The 12298-nt window shown below is 35.7% G+C and overlaps 1 pseudogene; it reads right to left on the minus strand.

The window, feature by feature from the left end:
• Positions 1 to 7532: 7532 nt before the first annotated feature.
• Positions 7533 to 12298, minus strand: part of LOC108845106 (uncharacterized) — a 13965-nt pseudogene continuing 9199 nt past the window's right edge.

Genomic DNA, 12298 nt, shown 5'->3' on the forward strand with positions numbered 1-12298 from the left:
AGAAAATGAAGTTTCCTACAGATTTTTGAAAGAAAAAATAGCCTAAACAAAAGAGGTTATGACTATATAATACTGATCAAAACTATGCTAAGGATCAGTAAGGCACAAAGGCCATGGTAACCAGCTTGGTTGACCACGAAATTTATAGATTCTTTGGCATGACCGGACTAGCCATCTTGGTCCAAACTTGATGCAAAGTTTAATATTACAAAGGCACAAAGAGTTATCCCATAGAAATCTCACGTTGTGAAACATGTACACAAGGGAAACTCATAAGGCATAATTGTCCCATGCATCACGAAATGGCATAATGGTTTAGTGTTCTTACACAACCAAGTTTTATAGCATGTTAATGAGGGGGAGAATTCACACCCGTGTGGTACATGACCATACTATAAAAGCATGAACATGATCACCAAAGAGAACATAGATTGGCCAAACAAGCCACAACTTATAAGGTTTAGACTATAAAAGTCTAGAGCATCCGCAAATCATAGTATGTTCATGAGGGGAGAGAGGATAACCATATAATACATGAACACACTATAATCTTGCGGATATAACAGCTCAGACGTATTGTCCTTTAAAGATGTATGAACTTCTAGTTCTTTGACTCTCCAGACAGAGGTCACAAAGATATCTGATTAAGGACATATTAATTCCTAAGACTAAAAGTCTATAAGCTTGAGGACATCACGAGTTGACATGTATATAAGTTCAAAGTGCATCAGGCCATATAAAGTAAGCATAGATAATCCCATCTAAGAATGATAAAAGGTCATGATCCATACATAAACCATCCTAAGAAATTATGTATAGACCACCATAAGCATATGTGCCGTCTAGGATGGAACCTCATAAGAAGATGAGATAAGATCAGGATTATATGTTGGATAAGAATATGTCTTTCTCCCACGAATTCTAAATGACCATGAGCCAAACATGGGTGATCAGATTGTGTCCAAGGTACACGGATTATATACAAGATGTATCCGACTGTCTAACATCAAGGAGAAAGAAATAAGCTGGTAAATATAAAAGTGATAAGAGAAATGGATTGGTATTAACCATCCTTGTCTTGGCAAGATCCTCGGACCAGAGAATGTAATACTGGACGTCCATATAAAGAAAGAAAATCTTATAAAGATAGCCAGACAGATTAGACCCGAATGAATGACTAAGTCATACCAGCTTAGCACCACGAAAAAAATGTCCTAGTAGAGACATAATCGTGCTATAAGTCTATACAAGATAGATCAATATGTTCCATATATAAGGAACCTCGGATAGAAAGAGAAAGGTGCTCATAATGATAGATCTGAGGTCACACTAAGGAAACCAGACCAGACATAGAGACAAGGCTGGACAGCTGAACATCTAAGGTACCAGACCATGTAGCTTGGGACGCCAAGATACAAGGTAACAAAGGTCCTAGATAATGAAATCTCTAAATCAATTAGAACATGTATGGAACGCGATAGAACGCGATAGAACATCATATAAGGTGTCGACACATAAATACACACAGAAGTGATAAAAATGCATAAGAGAAAGCACTTGAGCATAAGAGATATAAGCGAGGATCACGAACCCACTTGAGAGTATTCATAAAGAAAAGAAAGGGACGTGGGGTTTTCAAAGAGATTCAAAGAATCCAAAGAATCCAAAGATAGATGGACGTATCGGCCGTACATACAAAAAACGCCATCAAATGATAAAACCAGTGAACGGTCTTGTGAGAAAGAAAATCCGTGAGATTAAAGGACATGACCACGTGGTCCAGTGTGTCTATGTTCCTTCATATAACATTCAAGTATAGCTTGATTACACAAGGATACTCACAAGAGCCAAGGAACAGTTTATAAGGAAATATGCTCCTATGTGGTGGATGCTACTACAGAAAATCGAGATTGCTTTTGTCTGGATACATATGAAAGAAATAATGGTGTAATAAGCAGTATATCAATCACTGGATAAAGAGAATAAAGGTACCAAAGAAAGATGTGAAATAAATTCTCAAAGAACAAGCTTTGTTCCTAAGTTGTTCATGGACTGATATAAAAGGCTGCTGCATGCATATAATAAGGCTAAGTGATACTTAGTGAATGAGTTCTATCAGAACATTCATGATCAGTCCGTATGAAAAACATTCTATTGTATGAAAGAAATTCCTTGTGTTTATACTTAAGAAAGAGATGATTAAGTGTGTTCGGATCTATGATCCAACGTACCAAGAATAGAATGTGATATGGTCAGAGAATAAGAGGATGAATCCATTAGATTCATAATAAAAAGGATCCATATCAACTAGGATCATGTTCGACCTAGTTCGACCTTAATCATCCTGGTCCTTGTTCCAGCCCGTTCAGATCCGTTCCCTTAGGTCCTGTTCCGAGCTGAAACGTCCAAGTAAGACGAACGGCATATTGACTCAAAAATGGCTTAGTTTTGAGGAACATCAAACTATAATATGGTAGCCATTCATGAAGGACATATACTAAAGAAGGTTCATGGAGAAGTTTTGGTCAAAAGTTATGGTCAAAAGTTATGAACGGGACACACATTGGACGATAGCATGATCCGAATGGATCATGATATATGAAAGCATTTATGGTCGAGTCCATGGATGAAAATAAATGAGACACTCTCGTGTATAGAAAGTCCATATGTTCTGGTCAAGTACCATAGAACATGTCCAACCATATTTATGAAATGGACGAAATATCTTGGTTTATTTTATACTAATCAAACAAGGAGAGTTTGGTTGATTTTGCTAATGCAGGATATCTTTCAGATCCACACCAGTCTAAGTCATAGGCAGGATAGTTTTACATATGGGACTGCGATTTCCTGGAGACCCATGAAGCATACGTTCCACGTCCGTGTACCAGTCAAGTGCCATCTGTCCAACCAGGACATAGAGTGATCAGCAGTAAAGATGTACATCCTGACCACATCTTAATGGAGTTCCAGAAGACATAAAGACATCCAAGAAGCTTCCAGTTCACTCAAGTGAGAATTCAGATGATTTCTTCACCAAGGCACCACCGACAGCGACGTTTGAGAAGCTTGTGCACCAGATTGAGACGTGCAGGCTCAAGGACCTACACTGAGGTCCAGAACAGGGGGAGTAGTGTGTGTTGTACTCTTTTTCCTGTCTTTGGTTTCCCTTTTACCACATTGGGTTTTGGGTTTTCCAAGAGAGGTTTTAATGAGGCAACATTAAGCACACTATGAGCTCTAGACGGTTCTGGTATCCAAGGGGAAGTGTTATGAATATCATGTTTGTGGATGTCCAGCAACCAGACCCAAATCTATTAGATATTGATCTAGAGTTTAGACCTATTTATGGTCCACTATGTATTAGGCCTATTAAGGTTTGTGATCTTTGTAATTCTTATATAAAGGAACTCTCTATTCATTAATAAGACACACGAAATTTCCCTTCACAAATAATACTTTCACAACAATTAGCATATATATATATATATATATATTCCTACGATTTAGTTTTTTTTTAAAATATCTTAGCTGTAGCTACTCGCCATCTCTATCCTCTTAACCTAAATTCTAAGAGCCGTCTATATGTACTTCTCCTATTTAACTACTCAATCAGACGATTTTAGATCCATCCTTATGTGCCATATTGTTAATCTTACATTTTTGTATTGTATAAAGGTGCGTGGATCATGAAGAAATTTCTGGTGAATAAAACTTCTGGTATGATTTAGAGAATTTACTTGAGTGAAAATAGAGAAGTACGCTTCAAAACTCTTCATCTCTTTTTTTGGGTTAAGGTGTAAATATAAATCTCTTCATCCCTTTGCTAAGATTTTCTCTTCTCTTTTTTTTTTTCTCCGTTGCAATTCCCTTCTTTGTTCTGGTGATGATTTTCCAAATGAATGAGATGATTCTTTCTAAAAACTATTTACTTAGGACTATGAAAAGACTTTTTCTTGGGTTCATCACCAAAATAGAAAGTTGTTATTTTAAATCTAGTATCTTTTAATTAAGGAAACAAAAATAACTTGCCAAATTATATTATGCTTTTAAAATAAATAAAAAGATTAAATAAATAAAAATAACAATAGTTCTCAATAAAGATTATTTTTAAAAATATTTATTTATAAGCTTTGGAGTTTAGTGTTTAAGATTTATAGTTTAGAATTTATCCAAATGTTTAGTGTTTTTCCAAGGGTTAGGGTTTACCCAAGGGTTTAGGGTTTACCCAAGGGTTTAGGGTTTAGGGTTTAGGATTAGAGTTTAGGGTTTAGTGTTTTGTTGACAACATGTTTAGTGTTTTTTCCAAGGGTTTATGGTTTACCCAACATTAATTTTTAGGTTTATGATTAGAGTTTAGGTTTAGTATTAGAGTTTAGGGTTTAGTGTTTTATTGACAACATTATTTTTTTTAATTCGTTTTTATATACTATTTTTATTTATTTTTAAATTTTATTTTGAAAAAATAATATAATTTGACAAATTATTTGTTTCCTTAATTAAAAGATACTGAATCTAAAATGACAAGTTTCTATTGGTTGGTGAACCTAAAGGTTCACCCTAGGGGGTGAACCCAAAAATAACTCTTGCAAGAGAGTAATGAAAAAATGACCTTACGTTTTCTATGAGCATCTTTGGAAGGAGAAAGTCTATTTAAATTGCATAATACAGAATATTTCATTGATATGGTCGAAGTAATTAACGTAATTGCATGGCATGTGATTGGCATACACGATATATAGTTATCATTATTTAGCCCATGTAATCAATACTGATTATGTAATAGTTATTAAGTACATTAATATTTAATATGTAACTAGATTTTGACCCGCGCGTCCGCGCGGGTGTTTTGTTCAATTTTACATATTTTAGGAAAATCCGAATATCTGGGAAATCTAAGGTATTTGGATCAGAATTCAGCTACCCGTCTTAACATCCAGATTTGTATTTGGGGTTTCAGGATATTCAAACTCCGAATATCTGTTTAGATATTGTACGATCCACCGGATATCCAGATTGGGATTCGTAAAAAAATTAAAAGTAAAAATATTTTTAAAATACTTAATTTTAGAAAATAATACATAAATCAAATATTTATACAACATTTATAAATATATATTTATATGTATATAGTTTTAAGAAATTAAAATATAATAGTATAAAATTAATTTTATGTATTAATATATCAAATATAATTAGTAATAAAATTAAATTTAATACATTTTTAGACTACATATCCAGATCATGATATCCAGATATATAAATTTAAAAATTAAGATATTAGGATACAAATCCAATTTTGACGGATCTGAGATTTTATTATTTAGATCGATATTCAAACGTCCTAAATATCCTATTTTAGAATGTATCTGAACAAATCTAGATCCCAAATAATAAGCCAGATGCTTAGTTTTAAACATTTTAGAATGACTTTATTTTATGTTTTAAATTTTTTTGAACTGAACTCAACTTGTTTGTTCATGTTTAGCTACCAAAATTATTTTTGAATGAATTTATTTTCTACAACTATGTGTTAAGTAATCATTTTATTTTGACAGATATAATACTAAAATACACCATATTTTAGTTTTAAATACTATTAAATCTAGAGATGGTTATTTAAATTTGTATATAAAGATCAAATTTTATTTTTATTATTTTCGAAAATTATTATTTAAAACTATTTATATATGATTTTAAAATATTATTTGTTGGTATATGTTTTGAATGATTAGATTAATGTATACATTTATTGCAAATTTAGATTGTTTGTATTTTTTTATCAAATTTAGATTGTTTGTATATGTTTAAATGTGATAAAATTATAATAACACATAAATAAAATTAAGAATTGCTTTGAAAATTAGTCACCCCAACAAAAAAGAAAAAGAAATTGTCGTGTTAGTTATGATGCTAGCGTAGAAATAGGTAAAGATATCTGAATGTTATTGATTTAGGAAAATACAAAGTTATCTCTTTTTCCTATTTGGTACACCAAAATATTCTAAAGATATTTCTACCGTTTATTGATTAAGTCCAAGACAAAAACATTACGAAGGCTACGTGTTCAGTTCCAGGGTAGTGAGTAGACACGTTACGGATATGCGTTCCTCATCAGATGTTTCATTTGGTTGCCGCATGACGGTGTTCTTCGCCGTGAAACTTCCCCACTAAATCACATGTCAGTTGCTTGAAAACCTTTGCCTTAACGAAGATATGACTTGAGAGGAAGACTCTTCAAGCTTTCGCCATTGACATCGCCTTGAGCAGTTTCCTCTGATGTCGTCTCATCTCTTATCTTTGATCCTTCATCAATCTGATGAAAGGAGCGCATCCCCTCTTCAGTGAACCAATTGCCTGAATTTTTTTGCTGTTCCACTAAAGATTGATAGACAAAGAGAACACAAAATTACCTCTCTCAAATCTGATAGACTCCTGTGAAATAAGAAAGCTTGAGGTTTGATAATGATAATCTCATAGAAAACTACAGAGATCTGACTTTAAAATCAGAAACTTTTATTGATTTCAATCAAAAAGTATAAACATGAAGATATAACACATGAAGATCTGAAAAGGAATCGTTTGAGATTGAATCCAGAACAAAAAAAATAGCAAAAGGAAAAGTCAAATCCGACTTAGGTAAAGAGAACATCGAAAATATAATACAACAAAATATAAGAGTTTCTATTCCTCTGAAAGATTAAGGTTTGGGAAGAGTAAAAAACTCGAGAGAATTCTCTCTGAGAGAGAGAACCGTGTAATGCAGAAAAGTAACTATAATGTCTTTAAATACGAATTTATTATATTTTCCGATTTTGTTAAGTTTCAAAACGAAGATATTTTAAGGTCAGTGGCATTTCAATGTAATTTTTGTGCAAAACTCATGGCTAAGTATTATTTGTACTTCAGTTTTAATAGTTTAGATATATTGATGCTGTCGATTAGAATCAATCAATATATATAGTTCCCTAATTACCACAGATTCTATAAAATAAAATCCAGACATAAATAATCTCCAAAATATGAATGTCGCGTGTTTTAAAAATTATAATTATGCTGCTAAATTTGAAAAAAGCACAATAGAATTTAATACTGCTCTCAATCGATGGTTTATTTGTAAACACAAAAGATTTGTATAGTTTTGAATGCCTTTTTAACAACTCCTTCTAGTACATAAAAGTTAACCATATAACCTTATTCTTAGGGTCAGTAAATTGAAATAACGGCATGCAATGAAAATAAATGACAATGAACTCAAACTGAAAGGATTTATCCGTGATGTACGTCTACTCGTAAAAAAATTGAAAAAAAAATATAACAACAGGGCAGATCATATGTAAAACCGTTTGTTAACAGGACAGATAATTGTCCTTAAATTAAAATAAGAAGTGGCGATGCCTTATTATATCAGGTCATCGAGAATCTGCTCCTTCTGAATAACCACCACCTTGATTATATAACAAAACAAAAAAAATTAATAAATCTTCCGATTTTAATTGATATCAAAACTAATATTCAAAAGGAACAAACCATCATTGAGGATTCTGAGTGGACTCATTGTCCAAAAGATTCTGGAAAACTTCCTTGTATACGACATTCAGTGTTGACTCCTCTGGTTTACCGTCATTGTCAGTAATAAGAATCTTCAAACCTTTTCTTGATTTTACTCGCGAGACAGCCACATAGAGTTGTCCATGTGAGAAAACAGATCTAGGTAGATATAAACCAACTCTGTCTAGTGATTGGCCCTGGCTCTTGTTAATGGTCATAGCAAAAGTAACTTTCAATGGAAATTGCCTACGCCTCATCTTGAAAGGAAGCCTTGAATCTGTTAGTGTAAGCAACACTCGATGTAAAAAGACTTTATCTCCAACATTAGTTCCGGTTATAACTTTTGCTTGGAGAATATGATTACCCAAATGAGTTATCTGCAACCTTGTCCCATTGCATAAACCTTCATTAGGTTCGAGATTTCTTAGTATCATGACCGGAGTCCCAACCTTCAGACGTAGTGCATGAGTAGGTAATCCTGACGACTTGATACTATTGAGAAATTCGGGAGAGAATATCGAATCATCTTTGGAATTCAAATCTGACGGATCAATACTATCAGAGCTTAGATAAGTCTTCTCCTCCCCTACATAGATATAAATTATTGGTCATTATATTAAAAACTAATTTCCATAAAGATGCTGGTAAATTAATAGATACATGTAAGACGATCTAACATATAGTTGTTGACCAAATCAACATTTTCGTTTGTAGGACACAAAATAGCTCTTTCTTGGAAAAATCTAGGATCTCTTGAATCTTTGAAGGATTCACCATACACCTCTGAAACAATGGACTCAATCGGATCTGTAGACTTTGTAATCAACAAATCTTTAGGAATTTGAATAACGCATTCTCCATTATTAGGCTCATTAATCTTTCCATCTCCTAGATCCAGAATCCATTTAGAAAATTCCTTGATCTCCTCAGCTTCACTGACATTGTTCTCCGATAGAAGCCTCATTTTTTTGGTCAGCTCCAGCACTTTACAATGCTTCCATAAATAAGAAGAGTTCATTGTAGCATTAACAATATCAGCTCTGTTACCTTTTGGAATAACTGGAAGAATTTGTTGAAAGTCTCCTCCAAAACAACAACTTTTCCACCAAATGGCTTTTCGTCGGAAGTCATCATAATATCAGACAATGTACGATCGAGCGCTTGAAAACAATGTTTGCTCATGATAGGCGCTTCATCCCAAATGATTAGGGACGCTTTAGCTATTACCTCGGTTCAATATTGCACGTAGAGAACTCATCGGGATTAATAGGTATACCAAACCTTGAGTGAGCTGTTCTTCCACCGGGGAGTAATAAAGAAGCTATGCCGCTAGATGCAACATTCAGTACAATACCACCAGTTGAACGAATCACAGCCGATAGAATATTCCATAAAAACGTTTTTCCTGTACCACCAAAACCGTACACAAAGAAGACCCCCTCCTTTCTTACTCTTTCCTGCTCCAATTATCTGCTCATAAACTGACCTTTGCTCATCTGTTGTCTTACCCATCCATTCATGATGATTAGCTCGCAATTCGTCTCGGGAATAGTTCAGCTCATCTTGCAGTAACGGATTATCTTGGAACGTGTGCTCAGTAACAAACGGTTTTGGCAACGTATCAAAATTTGCAAGGGAACTATTCTTACGGCGCAAAAGAATATCTATCAATATCAATGTCGCATTTAGAACTTCTTCTGGGCTTAATATAAGAGCTGGTTTTAATGAAAAAAAAATTTATAAGTGCTGATTCAAATAAAGAAAAACAGCAAAACTTAGTAACATAGATTATTATAAATATTATTAAATCATGGTTATAAGGACGGCAAAAATATACCAGGGTTTCGATGCTTTTTCCGTTCAAGATAAAGGACATCCTCCGAGAGTATATCAAATGTAGAATCCCAGACCAATTTGGGAAAAGACAAACTCCCAGATACCAACATATTGGCAAATAGATTGCGAACATATGTACCAGATGCCCAAAAAGCACATTCCTTAAGACCTTCAATATATTCTTTATCATCATCTAGGAGACCAAGTTCATAACATGCTTCCTCGAAGCTCTGTTGAACACGTCCTTCCACAGTTTTAATGTCGTCGTAACAACGTGGACCCTTAACCTTGTTAAGCAAGACTCGTAAGTAATAGCGTGGTCCAGATAAAGGAGAAACCAACTCCACTCTACCGATAGCAAACCCTCTTTTTCTAGGATTCCAGACTTTCAGCTTTGCATCGTAAACGAATCGAGTAGGAAGTTCTGGATACGTTAACTCTCTGGCTTCAGGGTATATTTTACAGCAGTCGAACCAAGCTAGGAACATGGTCTTAGATAAGCGAACTCGACTCAACACACTCTTGACCGTGTCACCTTCTTTGTAAATCACAGGTTGCTCTCCTTCTAGATGAAACGTTAGTTTCTCAACTGGTGTGGATCTATATTGTGTAGGGAATGATAAAATTCTCCAAGTCGATTCACAGGCCGATATATATCTGCATTAGAAATAACGAACAACACATTAATTTCAGTACACTATATGCCAAAACCATGATTGTTAAATATAAGGATTCATGTACCTTGCTTCAAAATATTTTTTAATCTCATCCACTTCTGGTTCTACAGCATCTGCCCCATTGATGTCAATTCCATCTGGTGGAGCACTCCTTTCATTAGCTTCGGCTCCAGGAGTCTCTCCTTTTTTTTTGGCAGTGACAGTACCAGTGACACGGTCTTGTCCTTTGTTTATGTACTTAAATAAGTACTTAATTGAACTGGACTGATTGCACCACTCAACATTGATGTGTGCATTGTATCCAAGAAGTAGTTTTTTGTTATATGGGACAACAAAACGGTTATCACATTGAACCCCTTTCTTCTCAATGAAATTACCATTGTCTCGCCTTCTGTATACAGGATAACCTTGTGCATCAACTGTTGTTTTGTCAACATGGAGAAATTCTATTAACAACCCCACATGGGCCTTGAATCATCATGTCCTTCACCACTTCATACAACTTGGGTTCTTCAAACCTATCTGGAATTTCCGCCGATATGATACGGTAGATATCATCAGCATTAGGCAATTTATCTTGGCAGTCCATAAACAACAAAATGTGAGAGTGTGGAAGTCCTCTTTTTTGAAACTCAGCCGTATAAATTGCTGCAATCAACAAAGACATATATTAAAATAATGTGTGAGATTTAAAATAATCTTAATTACGTTAATAAAATTTAGTAAGAATTTTTTATCACCCAAAATCTTAATATCCATGACACTTTATGATATGATTCAGATCGTCTATAAAAAAAATTGGACAGACATACCTGCAACTGTTTTACCAAGTATATGTTTCTTGGTTAGATCTTCCATCAACTTATCAAGCTTGATTTTGAATAGCCTACAGCATAGTTCAGGTCTGTCCTCTGCCCTTAAGTTGAATTTCCGTAAATATCTTGAAAGCTCCGGCCATTTAGGATTACACGTGAATGTAATAAATAGAGAAGGATACCCAAAGTATTTGTATATACACATTGCATCAAAGTACATTTGATGCATATACCTTGGACCTCCGGTGAAGGATGATGGAATGATAATACGGTTGCCTTCAATAGCGACAGTAGTATTATCATTATTGGCAGCATCCACGAATTTACTAAACTTCACAGTCCTCAAATTGGATTGGTTCTTGCGAATGTACCGGAGACGATGTGTGTCATGTCCCCGATCCTAGATAGGATCGGCCGGATGGACCATGGTGCGAGGAGATGCACCAAATCAGGTCTAATGACCTAAGACAAGGCGTATCATGGTCCGGGAAGTGGGTTAAGGGTATCAGGAGGCTGAAACTTAACCAAGGCAAGGAAGGTTCAAGCTTAAGGAAGCTGGACAAGGGTTTAGATAGCTGGCCGGAGTGTGAAACAAGCTCGGGCAGCTAGGATGAAGTGTGAGGGAGCTCACAGTATCTCACAAGAGTTCTGGTCAGCTCCAGTAGCTGGAGTGTTAGCTCACTCAGCTGGGGACACTGGTGGTCAGCTCATCTCAGCTTGGAGGAGTGTTATGAGTTGACATGGTGTGACCGGACCATGGGCGGTTATGGTCCGGTGAGAGGGTGGTGCGGTCCGGATGGGACCAGATAGGTTTGGTGATGAAGTCAGGTGTTTGGCAAAGTGCCAAGGGTTAAAGATCGATGCCAGGGAGCAGTTGAGGGGCAGTTGAGAGGCGGTTGGACCGAACGGATGCGTTGGATCCATTTGCGCCCATTCGGCCAATCACTCCCACCCGTTCGCCCAAAGGCAGTTATCCACGCCTTTGTCTATAAATATAGACCTTGGGCATTGATATTTGTCATCAGACAAAGAGGGGAAACTCTGCCAAAATTGCCAGAGAATCCAAGAGAGAAAGAGACCGGCGGTTTTACTTGTTGGCCGTGTGAGTGCAGTGGTGATTTGTTCTTGACCGGCGACCAAGGAAGAGTTGTGGGAAGGAACCGTGTGAAGATGGATACAAGAGGAACCGAGAAGGCTAGTGGGAAGGATCAGAACCCATCGTCGGCCACTCCTAAGGTTAGTGATGCTAACCATTTACCATCGCCATGATCCATGGGTCCGGATGGATGGTCCGCATGGACCAAGTGATGTTGGTTGCATCCGTTCTCCCTTCTCTCTCTTTCTATCTCTTTTATTATATATCTTGATGTTGTCCGTGGGGTTAAACTCATGGTCGGACCCTCAAGGCATGGATTGGTC

This window comes from Raphanus sativus, chromosome 3, assembly GCF_000801105.2.
Source record: "Raphanus sativus cultivar WK10039 chromosome 3, ASM80110v3, whole genome shotgun sequence".
Classification (NCBI taxonomy): Eukaryota; Viridiplantae; Streptophyta; class Magnoliopsida; order Brassicales; family Brassicaceae; genus Raphanus; species Raphanus sativus.